Raw genomic sequence first — 10,119 nt, 5'->3', positions numbered from 1 at the left:
GGCAGGATTGGACAACTGACTGAGGTAGGCGGAGACCTCCAGGTATCCCACCTGAGGGAAGGCTAAGCCAAGCCTGTGCTGATGGAGCCGCTCCAGATCCAGGGGCTGCGCACGTCCACGCAAAGGGCGCCCCCCCCCCGTTTTATGTGGGGAGTGGTCATTCCCTTCCCTCTTCTCTGTTCTCATGCTGCTTGTGCAGTTGTTGAGCCACGAAGCTTCAAATAAACCCTGGCAACATCTATTTAGGACCTTGGTATACCAATCAACTCTGGAATTGGAGCATTGCTGGTTCAAGTTCAAATCCATTTGCAGATTCTCGCAAAAGAATTCTCCTTCGGCCCTCCTTTCTAATATTATCTTCACTTCTCTTTTCTTTCAGTCCAAGATTTATGTTGTTTTCTGCACGGTGTCTTGCCAACAGTGTAGAAAGAGGGCAGGAGCATACAGGTCCAGAATGGCAGTACTAAATTACGGAGGGAAGGATTTTATTCTTTCACTGCTGGGTGTACATATTGTGGGAGCTGGGGCAAAATATGTAACCTACTAACTAGATTCCACTTCGTTTCATCATCGCTGATTGAGATAAGCTAGTAAACAAGCGCGATGGGGGTGGGGGTGGGGAGAAAAACAGCTTGTCAAAGAGCCTTTACTTCATTGAAGCCAGAAATGTTTTTCATTGCATCTGACATGGTACAACAGACCCCGTTCAACAGCAACAGGCTTTGACCAGTAAAACTTATTACCCAATTTCCTTTCCATCATGCCTTCTCCTTCTGTAGCACTGCAGTCATGGACTCCAGATGTGGGTGAGCTGGACTGTGTTTACTTTTCTTCTTTGAGAGAGAAAAAGGGATGTATTTGCTGATATAACCCCTTCCTGACTCAGGCTATGTGTAGCTTGAAACACAACGAGGTCGATTCCCGCCCCCCCTGCCCCTCACTGCATTTCAAATCTCTTTCTTACATTGCTGTACACACCAGAGATGGGGTGAGGATGTCCAGTTCACATATGGCTGCCTGAAACAGACACCCTTCAGCTTAACTGCAGCTTCTGTTTTCTATTCAGATGAAACACGGTTTTAGGCAAAGCGCAGGAGTATTTCTCAAGAAGGTACAGGCTACCAATAGGTTGTGGCTAATGTTACGCGTACTCAGTGGTGGGAACATGCTGGAGCTGGAGTAAACACGAATACGTGCACTGTTGTGAGTCAAGCAACAGTGCTTGCAATAAATTACCTGAGCCAGTGGGAAGGCGATAGGCAGACCAGCAGCCTGTTCTTCCCTTACTGATTCTTCTTGAGTAACTGCTACCTGTAGATTGTTTTAATATTCTGCAAGATAATTTCATTGGTGTTTCATAAGGCAACAAACCAGTACAACGGTGGAGGGGCAGGAGATAGAAACAAAAAGTTCTGTATAGAGAAGAGAAATAGACATTAGTTTTAATCTCTTTTACTCAGTGCATTATCCCTCCATAGTTAGGGTTGCCATATTTTGAAGAGCAAAAAAAGAGAACGTATTTGCCAACTTCTGCTTTTAACTATGGATAGCTATGATGACTCTAGCCATGAAAACAAGAACTAAGCAGCTGGGCAGCTGGGTGGTGGAGGGGTCTGATAACAGCAACTGCTGCTGCTGCTGCTACAAACAAGCAATAAATAAATAACAACAATAATTTGATTATTTATACCCTGCCCTTCTGGCTGGGTTGCCCCAGCCACTTTGGGAGGCTTCCAACACATATAAAACCATAATAAAACATCAAACATTAAAAACTTCCTGATACAGGGCTGCCTTCAGATGTCTTGTGAATGTTGTATAGTTACTCATCACCTTGATATCTGAAGGGAGGGTGTTCCACAGTGCTGGCATGACTACCGAGAAGGCCCTCTGCCTGGCTCCCTGTAACTTCACTTCTTACAATGAGGGAACCGCCAGAAGCCCCTCGTAGCTGGACCTCAGTGTCTGGGCTCAACAATGGGGGTGGAGACACTCCTTCAGGTATACTGAGGTCCAGTGCCGAGGGCCTTCTGGCGATTCCCTCGCTGCGAGAAGCCAAGTTACAGGGAACCAGGCAGAGGGCCTTCTCGGTAGTGGCACCCACCCTGTGGAACACCCTCCCACCAGCTGTCAAAGAGAAAAACAACTACCAGACGATTAGAAGACATCTGAAGGCAGCCCTGTTTAGGGAAGCTTTTAATGTTTAATAGACTATTGTATTTTAATATTCTGTTGGAAGCTGCCCAGAGTGGCTGGGGAAACCCAGCCAGATGGGCGGGGTATAAATAACATTATTATTATTATTATTATTATTATTATTATTATTTTATTATTATTATTATTATACTGGGCCGAGGCCATTTAGGGCTTTAAAGCTCAGCACCAACACTCTGAATTGTGCTCAGAAACACACCGGGACCCAGCATAGATCCATTAGGACTGGTATTATATGGTCCTGGCAGCTGCTCCCAGATTTATCTGATTTAGTTTTGTAACTGATAATGGGGAAGCAAATGGTACCAAATGAGTCATGCCTAACTTGCCCTTGCACCACATGTCTATGTTGTATTAAATGCTCAGAGAGCTCTATATCCCAATCCTTTCCCATCCATCCCATTTTGGATGGACCTCTGGGGTCCTCGCAATGCTGAGCAACTTCCATCCATGCCACAGCTAGCAATAGGATGATCAGATCTTTGTGGGTCATCAAAGGATTTGAAGGATTCTCTAAAGTTAACAGGGCCAGCTTTGGGTCAGGGCTTAGTTGCTCACCGGTGATAACTGAGATGACTTGAAAGATCAGATGTCAGAATCCAGAGGTGCAGGTGCAGTCCTACCATAGATGCAAAGAAGTCCCACATCCATAGGAAGCTACCTTAGACTGAGTCACAGTGGTCCATCTGTAGCTCCAAATTGTACACTGACTGGCAGCAGCTCACCAGAGTTTCAGGCAGGGCTGAACCTGCATGCAAGACATATGTTCTGCCACTGAGCTATGGCCATTTCCTGCACAGTCAAGGTTGATGCCCTCTTTCCCTTCATGTCTGGTAAAAAATCTGGCGAGCCAGACGCTTGCTGGGATGTTCTGAGCAAGATGAGGTGGCTGGTGTTTTCTGTTTGTTTGTCTTAAGCTAATTAATCAGGATGCTGGCAGCTCAGCTGCTGCACTATGAATAAAATCATCAGAAGCCCCTGGGGAAACAATATAATTTCCATTTCCAGAGACATTATATAGAAGAAAAGTTTACCCTTCTGAGCCCATAGGAGCAGCCATTTCTTTTCCATCCAATGCACCTGGAAATGGAAGCGCCATCCTTTTTCCAAAGGCATTTGAAGACTCAATTTGCAGCATGACGTGGGAGCAGCTGGCTTGCCTTTGAATTATTTCAGTTTTTAGTCGAAGGAAGGCCACCACCTACCAGCCAGCTCATCTCACAGTAAGACCTCCTGCCACGGATTTGCACACCCAGGCACCCTATTTATTTACTTAATTGGAAGTGGGTAGCTGTTACTGATGAGCTGGGGCAGTTAATTGGAAGGGAAATGATTTTGGAGCAGGATCTGGGTAGGGGAATTAATTGGGAGCAAATTAACTGTAGAGGAACTGATGGGCTGGGGTGCAAATTAATTAAAGGTTTTTTTGTTTTAATTATTCGGCGTGATTTGGCTGGGAAATTAATTGTCTTGCCTTCTGAAAAAATTTACCTACTTGAAATGGTTTATAAATTTGCCTCCATGCATTTGAACTAGCTTATGCAAATTGTATGCAAATTTGTACCACCATCCTTTGAAAAGCGGTGCAGATACTCTTTGTGGGTGGTGTGCAAGTGGACCACCAGCCTTCTGCCCATGCTACCCCCTTCCCCTCAAGCACGACTCTTGAGCCCTTTAGGATTTTATAACACTGCTGGGTAAGTTTCTAGGAGAGTGGGAAAGAAAAGGAAAATGTCTTCTGTGAATTTCTAATAGTGCTATAAGGTGCCAGTTCCCAACTTCCTGAGAAGCACTCCTGTTAGGGGCTGGCGATAGGTTGCAATGCTTTGTTGCAGGTCCCCACTGGTCAAGTAGAATCATCTTCCCTTGGCACCAGATCCAGGTTTTATGACTTCTCCGTATTTAACTCACCCCTTCCATTCCCTGTTCCTTCTGGAGCTTCTGCAACACCAGATCCAATAGGCTGCTGCCACTGCGGTCTCCTCCTTGCCAAAATGTCCTTCCTGCTGTTCTCCTTCAGAATGACCTTCGCTAGAGAGAGAGAAAACTCTACAGAGTACTCCTCCCCTCTCTGCCTTGCCCAAAGGCCAGAAGAAGAATGGCCATTCTAAGGGTACGCTTTCTTTTCTCGGTTGTTGTACTACATAATTTTTCAGGCATGAAATTGGTCTAAGCGAATTACAGTCCATTACCATCTCTGCGTTACAGTTTTCCAGGGATCCTTTCAATTAATATTCCAGGGCACTTCACAAACACAAAAGAGGGGCAAATTCCTTCTGATGTTAGCCTTCAACGCAGAAGCAGAGGCCACAGCAAGTGCCACGTTTCAGTCAGAGTGTAGCTTTGGCTTTTTATCTCATGGAACTTTTTATTCCTCTCCTGCATTGCTTGAGGAGGTGCGGGGGGGGGGGCAGGTATGCTTTTTGGGGTAGCCCAGGTACAGTTTTAGGCATGCTGCCTTTTGCAAAATAATACAAATACCAGAATTATTTGCCTCGCTTTCCTATTGCTGCTGGAATTCTTGACTATGGCAGTGATGAACCCCAGTAGCTCAATACTGCCACCTAGCGTGCCTGGGATTTTTCACCCCTGCAGCAAATCCTGAACAGACAACTTTCCAGTGTTTTGCTTCTGAATATACAGCTTCAGGTTAATTTTCCCCTATCCAAGTCTAAATTTTGGCCCAAATCAACTAGCACATTTCTAATGTAAGCTCCAAATCATCAGGGAGGTGGAACTAACCTCTAAGCATATTTCTAATTAGTCAAACAGATGCCTGATATCAAAGATGAAACATATTATAACTGAGCCAAACAATTACCATATTTTTTGCTCTATAAGACTCACTTTTCCCCTCCTAAAAAGTAAGGGGAAATGTGTGTGCGTCTTATGGAGTGAATGCAGGCTGCGCAGCTATCCCAGAAGCCAGAACAGCAAGAGGGATTGTTGCTTTCACTGCGCAGCGATCCCTCTTGCTGTTCTGGCTTCTGAGATTCAGAATATTTTTTTTCTTGTTTTCCTCCTCCAAAAACTAGGAGCATCTTGTGGTCTGGTGCATCTTATAGAGCGAAAAATACGGTCTTTGTCTTCACAAAGAGAGTGGATTTTACTGGTCACAGATTTCCAATAAAATGTGAGGTTTCATTTTCAATTGCTTGCCTTCCTGGAACCATCTAATCAGGAATTCAAAGAGTGGTTCTCCCCCGCAACATCTTCTTCAGATACATACAAATTGGTAACACAAGGGATTGCAACCATGGGCAAAGTGACTGACTCTCTGTGTCTCTTCGGGTCATGGATTTGATTTTCTATTGCTGTGGTTACATTACATGTTTTCTGGGCCTGCAGAGACAACTGATGTGTGCACAATCTGGAGAAAACTCATGATCAATACATCGCTCACACCAAATCCTTTGATTTCCCTCTTTGCTTCTTTTCATTCACTACCCCCTTTCTCTTGAAAGCCTCCCCCCCTTTTTTTCTGTTGAAAAAGGCAGGATGTTTGAGAAAGCATCCTGTTTACACAGTGAACCCAACAGACCCCATTACTGTCAGCAAAGTAAATCAACAAGCTGAAATCAAAGCCACTCCTTCCGTAAGTGGAGTGGTTTGGGCAAATCTTTGCATTTCTAAAAGGAGCTTACAAGCCAAATTGTAATTCCTAGGGAAAATAGCTCAGCACAGTAGAAGCAGTAGGACTGAAAAGCATCTTGGTACAAGCAAAATGCAATCTAGAAATGGCAGCTGAAACAACTGAAACAACGACACAACCTGTTGTCCTCTCTCTCGGTACTGGAGACAACTTTCAAAACAATGCTTACTTTTTAAGTTATTAATGTGCAGTGATGGCACCAGAAAAGAAATGGGGGGGGGGGGCAGAAGTAGAAAAGTGTATGGGGGGTGATGATCTTAAATAAACATGCTAGATTTTTGAAAGAGAAATAACGCCTTGCCAATCAGGTCGGCGGTTTGAATCCCGGGGTGAGCTCCCGTTGCTTTGTCCCTGCTTCCACCAACCTAGCAGTTTGAAAGCACGTCAAAGTGCAAGTAGATAAATAGGTACCGCTCCGGCGGGAAGGTAAATGGCGTTTTCGTGCACTGCTCTGGTTCGCCAGAAGCGGCTTAGTCATGCTGGCCACATGACCCGGAAGATGTACGCCGGCTCCCTCAGCCAATAAAGTGAGATGAGCGCCGCAACCCCAGAGTCGTCTGCGACTGGACCTAATGGTCAGGGGTCCCTTTACCTTTACGCTAAGGTTATGTCAACCTTCATTTGTCTTTAATTTTCCAAGGGTCCTTGGGTGTGACTCCGGGGGTAGGCTTTGGTAATATGGTGCCTTGTGTGAGGCCAAAATTTGGCACCCTTCCACCCAATATTTCTTAATTTTCACAATAATTCCTTTTGGTACAGTTGTAGTTGTTTTTTTAAATTTGCACCCCTCCGACTCGGAGCACTGTGTGTGTGTGTGTGCGCGCGCGCGCGCACGCACTGCCCTAAATCCAGCACTGGTGGCTTTCATTCTAGATGAATTAACTCAAGCATTATCATTAACAGCCTATCAGTCCTGCCTCTTTATGCACTGGAAGAAATCTATTGTTTTAGTATGCTTTTGAGCCATACTATGGATGACACAGCAGATATTAAACAGGGATACTGCAAAGGGGTCGTTTGAATGAACAACAAGATAATTGCAGCAACTAGAGAATCTTATCATCCATAATGCCGCACAGTTTTTGTTGGCAGTTTTTAGAAGTTCAGACGTTGCCCGCATTTTAACAGAGAGGGTTTCCTCCCACCACCACCACCTGAGGCGAAGGTCAGAATATCTCATCTGATCCCTTAAATTAATCTTGACTTGGAAATAGCGTTGCACTTTGAAGAGGTTGGGGGTGGGGGACTGCCAAGAGGGAGCCTTTAAAGGGAGCAGCCGTTTGTGTTTCATCATCAAGCACTAAACACTGAATTGCTTTTCAGTCTAGAGCAATTTTCTCTCTCTTCCGTTACTTGGTCATAGGATGGAAGCATCTTATAAAATATAAATGAAAGGCTAGAAGTTCAAGGTTGTAAACTCTGTAGTAAACGAATCCAAACCGTCTTACCAGACTGAGAAGCGTTTAGAGGAGCAGCCTCCCCAGTATGTTCAGATAATATGTTTATTTAGCAGTCCAATTAGATGCAAAAAAAAGAAGGGGGGAAAAAGGTCTAGTATCTGCCAGTTGTACTCAGGGTTGTGAATGTATTTGCAGTACTTTCTGTGGACTGAAGTCATTTATCAGGAGCTGTGGTTTAGGTTCATTCTCCTGTAAGTCTGCAAAATCAAGGTTTGTGAAAAGAAGGGCAGGCTGCTTAAGAAATATTGCTGGCTCGTTTTATGCCCCTTGACTTCCTGCTTGAAACAGAAACCAGAATATACTTTCTCAGATATCTTACATTTAGATTCCATCTTTCTTCCACCATCGAACCCAAGTCAGTGTTTATGTAGTCTAAAAAGCACACTGGTGTTATTCCTCATTTCAATCTGAGTAAAGAGAAAAAACAGATCGGAAAAACAGATTCTTTCATCATGTTCATCTCCATCTTGCCTGCCTCCTCCAACACCTGCAGCCCAGAAAACATTCAATCTCCTGACTATCCAAATTTTACTTTATTTTCCTCCAGAAGGAATTTGGTTCCAACTTCCCAGTTTTAAAGATAAAGCAGTTTTCTCCGATGAATCAGCTGGCTCAAATGTTTGCTACATTTTTGGGTGGCACGGCAGGAAAATATCTAGCACCCCCCCCTGTCTATTTAATAGAATCATAGACTTGTAGAGTTGGAAGGGACCATGAGGGTCATCTAGTCTAACCCCTGCAATGCAGGACTCTTTTGCCCAGTGTGGGACTTGAACTCACAACCCCGAGATTAAGAGCCCCAGGCTCTACCAAATGAACCAGGAAATACTAAACTCCTGCCAGCTTCCACTTGAGGATTCCCCCTGCATAATTTACAGTTCCGACTCAGCCCTGCAATATGTTTTCAAAGCTCATGATTTCTCTCAGTGCAATGGCATTATCTTGCAGTGCTGTTGAAAGCTGCTGGGCAGCTCACTTTGGGAACAGTTATGAACCTTTCTGGAATGAGTTCCCTTTCAGAAGCCAGGTCTCAAACTTCTAGGATAGACAAGTCTTGTGGAACATCAGGCAGGTGTAGGGAGCAAAGGACAAAGGCAATTCTCTTTTACTGCCTGTAGTCTGTGCCTTGAGGAATAATGATGGTGTTCTTTCCCCCCCTCCAACATCCAACTAGCTTCCCCTTCTATCAGTTTCAGTTCACAGCTGTCCTGCTTCCCTTTAGCAGCAAATGTGGTACAGCAAAGGGGGAGAATCGGATGGGGACATCTCATGGCCATAGAAAGAATCACAAGCAGGGAGCTGCTTTGATGATAGCGGTTTATCACTGCCAAATAATAATAAATAATAATAAATTTTATTTATATCCCGCCTTCCCCAGCCGAAGCCGGGCTCAGGGCAGCTAACAACAATAAAATAATACAACATTCTAAAATCATTTCATTAAAATTAATTCAACCCAAATTGATGGCAACCATTAGGCTAAAGTTCTGTGAAGATTGCCAAAGGAGGGAGTCAGGCTGTGCCCTGACCAAAGGCCTGGTGGAACAGCTCTGTCTTGCAAGCCCTGTGGAAAGATGTCCCGCAGGGCCCTAGTCTCTTGTGACAGAGCATTCCACCAGATTGGAGCCACAGCCGAAAAAGCCCTGGCTCTAGTTGAGGCCAGCCTAACCTCTCTGTGGCCTGGGACCTTCAGGATGCTTTTGTTTGAAGACCATAAGTTCCTCTGTGGGACATACCAGGAGAGGTGGTCCCATAGGTATGAGGGTCCTAGGCTGTATAGGGCTTTAAAGGCTAAAACCAGCACCTTAAACCTGATCCTGTACCCCACCGGGAGCCAGTGCAGCTGGTATAGCACCAGGTGAATGTGATCTCGCAGCGAGGACCCCGTAAGGAGTCTCACTGTGGCATTCTGCACCCACTGGAGTTTCTGGGTCAGTCTCAAGGGCAGCCCCACATAGAGTGAGTTACAATAATCCAGTCTCGAGGTGACCATCGTGTGGATCACAGTGGCTAGGTCAGGGCGAGAGAGGTAAGGAGCCAACTGCTTAGCTTGGTGGAGATGAAAAAATGCCGCCTTTGTTATAGCTGCAATCTGCGCCTCCATGGAAAGGGAGGTGTTGAAGATTACACCCAAACTCTTAACGGATGGTGCTGGCACTAACTGCACCCCTGCAAGAGATGGGAGTTTCCCCCCAATCCCATATCGTCCCTTCCCAGCCAAAGGACCTCTGTCTTCGAAAGATTTAACAAATGATCACAGAATCATAGAAATGTGAAGTTAAAAAGGACCCCAAAGGTCACCTGGTCCAGGAATCACAGCTGAAGAAGTCATCACAGTCTTCTTTTCTCTAGTAGAGATATACAGTACTTGTCTGCATCAGAGCAGAGGGTCATTTGACTGGGCATATGTGCCAAATGAGTTACACACTGCGTGGCTCTTTTGATTGGGTGAGTTATTTGATCTGCGCGCATCTTTCTGGGGGGTACCAGTGTGCCACACATTGGTCTCGACTATGTATGCTGAACAGGCTTGGTTGCCTTTGATTCCCTTCCAGCTCTTTGATGCAATTATTCAACCCATTTAAAAATCATTGGGATTGTGCCACAAGTCACTCTACAGGTGCGCCTTCCTTGTGTTTGGGCTGGTGCAGCGTTTCCTGTTGCCCTGGAGGAAGAGATGAGCACAGATGTCGCCCTTGGAAGCATCAACCGCCACCGCCCCGGTCCTCCTTGTCTGGAAGCAGCCTTATGGTGGCAACTCGGCCGCTCTGCCCCAAGGGTGCTTTTAATCAA

The 10,119-nt window shown here is 45.3% G+C and overlaps 1 long non-coding RNA gene across 1 annotated transcript; it reads right to left on the bottom strand.

Moving 5' to 3' along the window:
• Positions 1 to 6,954: 6,954 nt before the first annotated feature.
• On the bottom strand, positions 6,955 to 7,726 carry LOC308460670. The gene is made up of 2 exons (XR_013978707.1): positions 7,629 to 7,726; positions 6,955 to 7,597 (listed from the first exon to the last, which is right to left on the bottom strand). It is a non-coding gene; the product is annotated as an uncharacterized lncRNA (long non-coding RNA).
• Between the last annotated feature and the right edge of the window lie 2,393 nt (positions 7,727 to 10,119).

The sequence above is a fragment of the Podarcis pityusensis genome (assembly GCF_964106645.2).
Source record: "Podarcis pityusensis genome assembly, chromosome: 13".
Lineage (NCBI taxonomy): Eukaryota > Metazoa > Chordata > Lepidosauria > Squamata > Lacertidae > Podarcis > Podarcis pityusensis.
The sequence above is the reverse complement of the archived record's forward strand: the minus strand, read 5'-3'. Positions and strand labels throughout refer to the sequence as shown.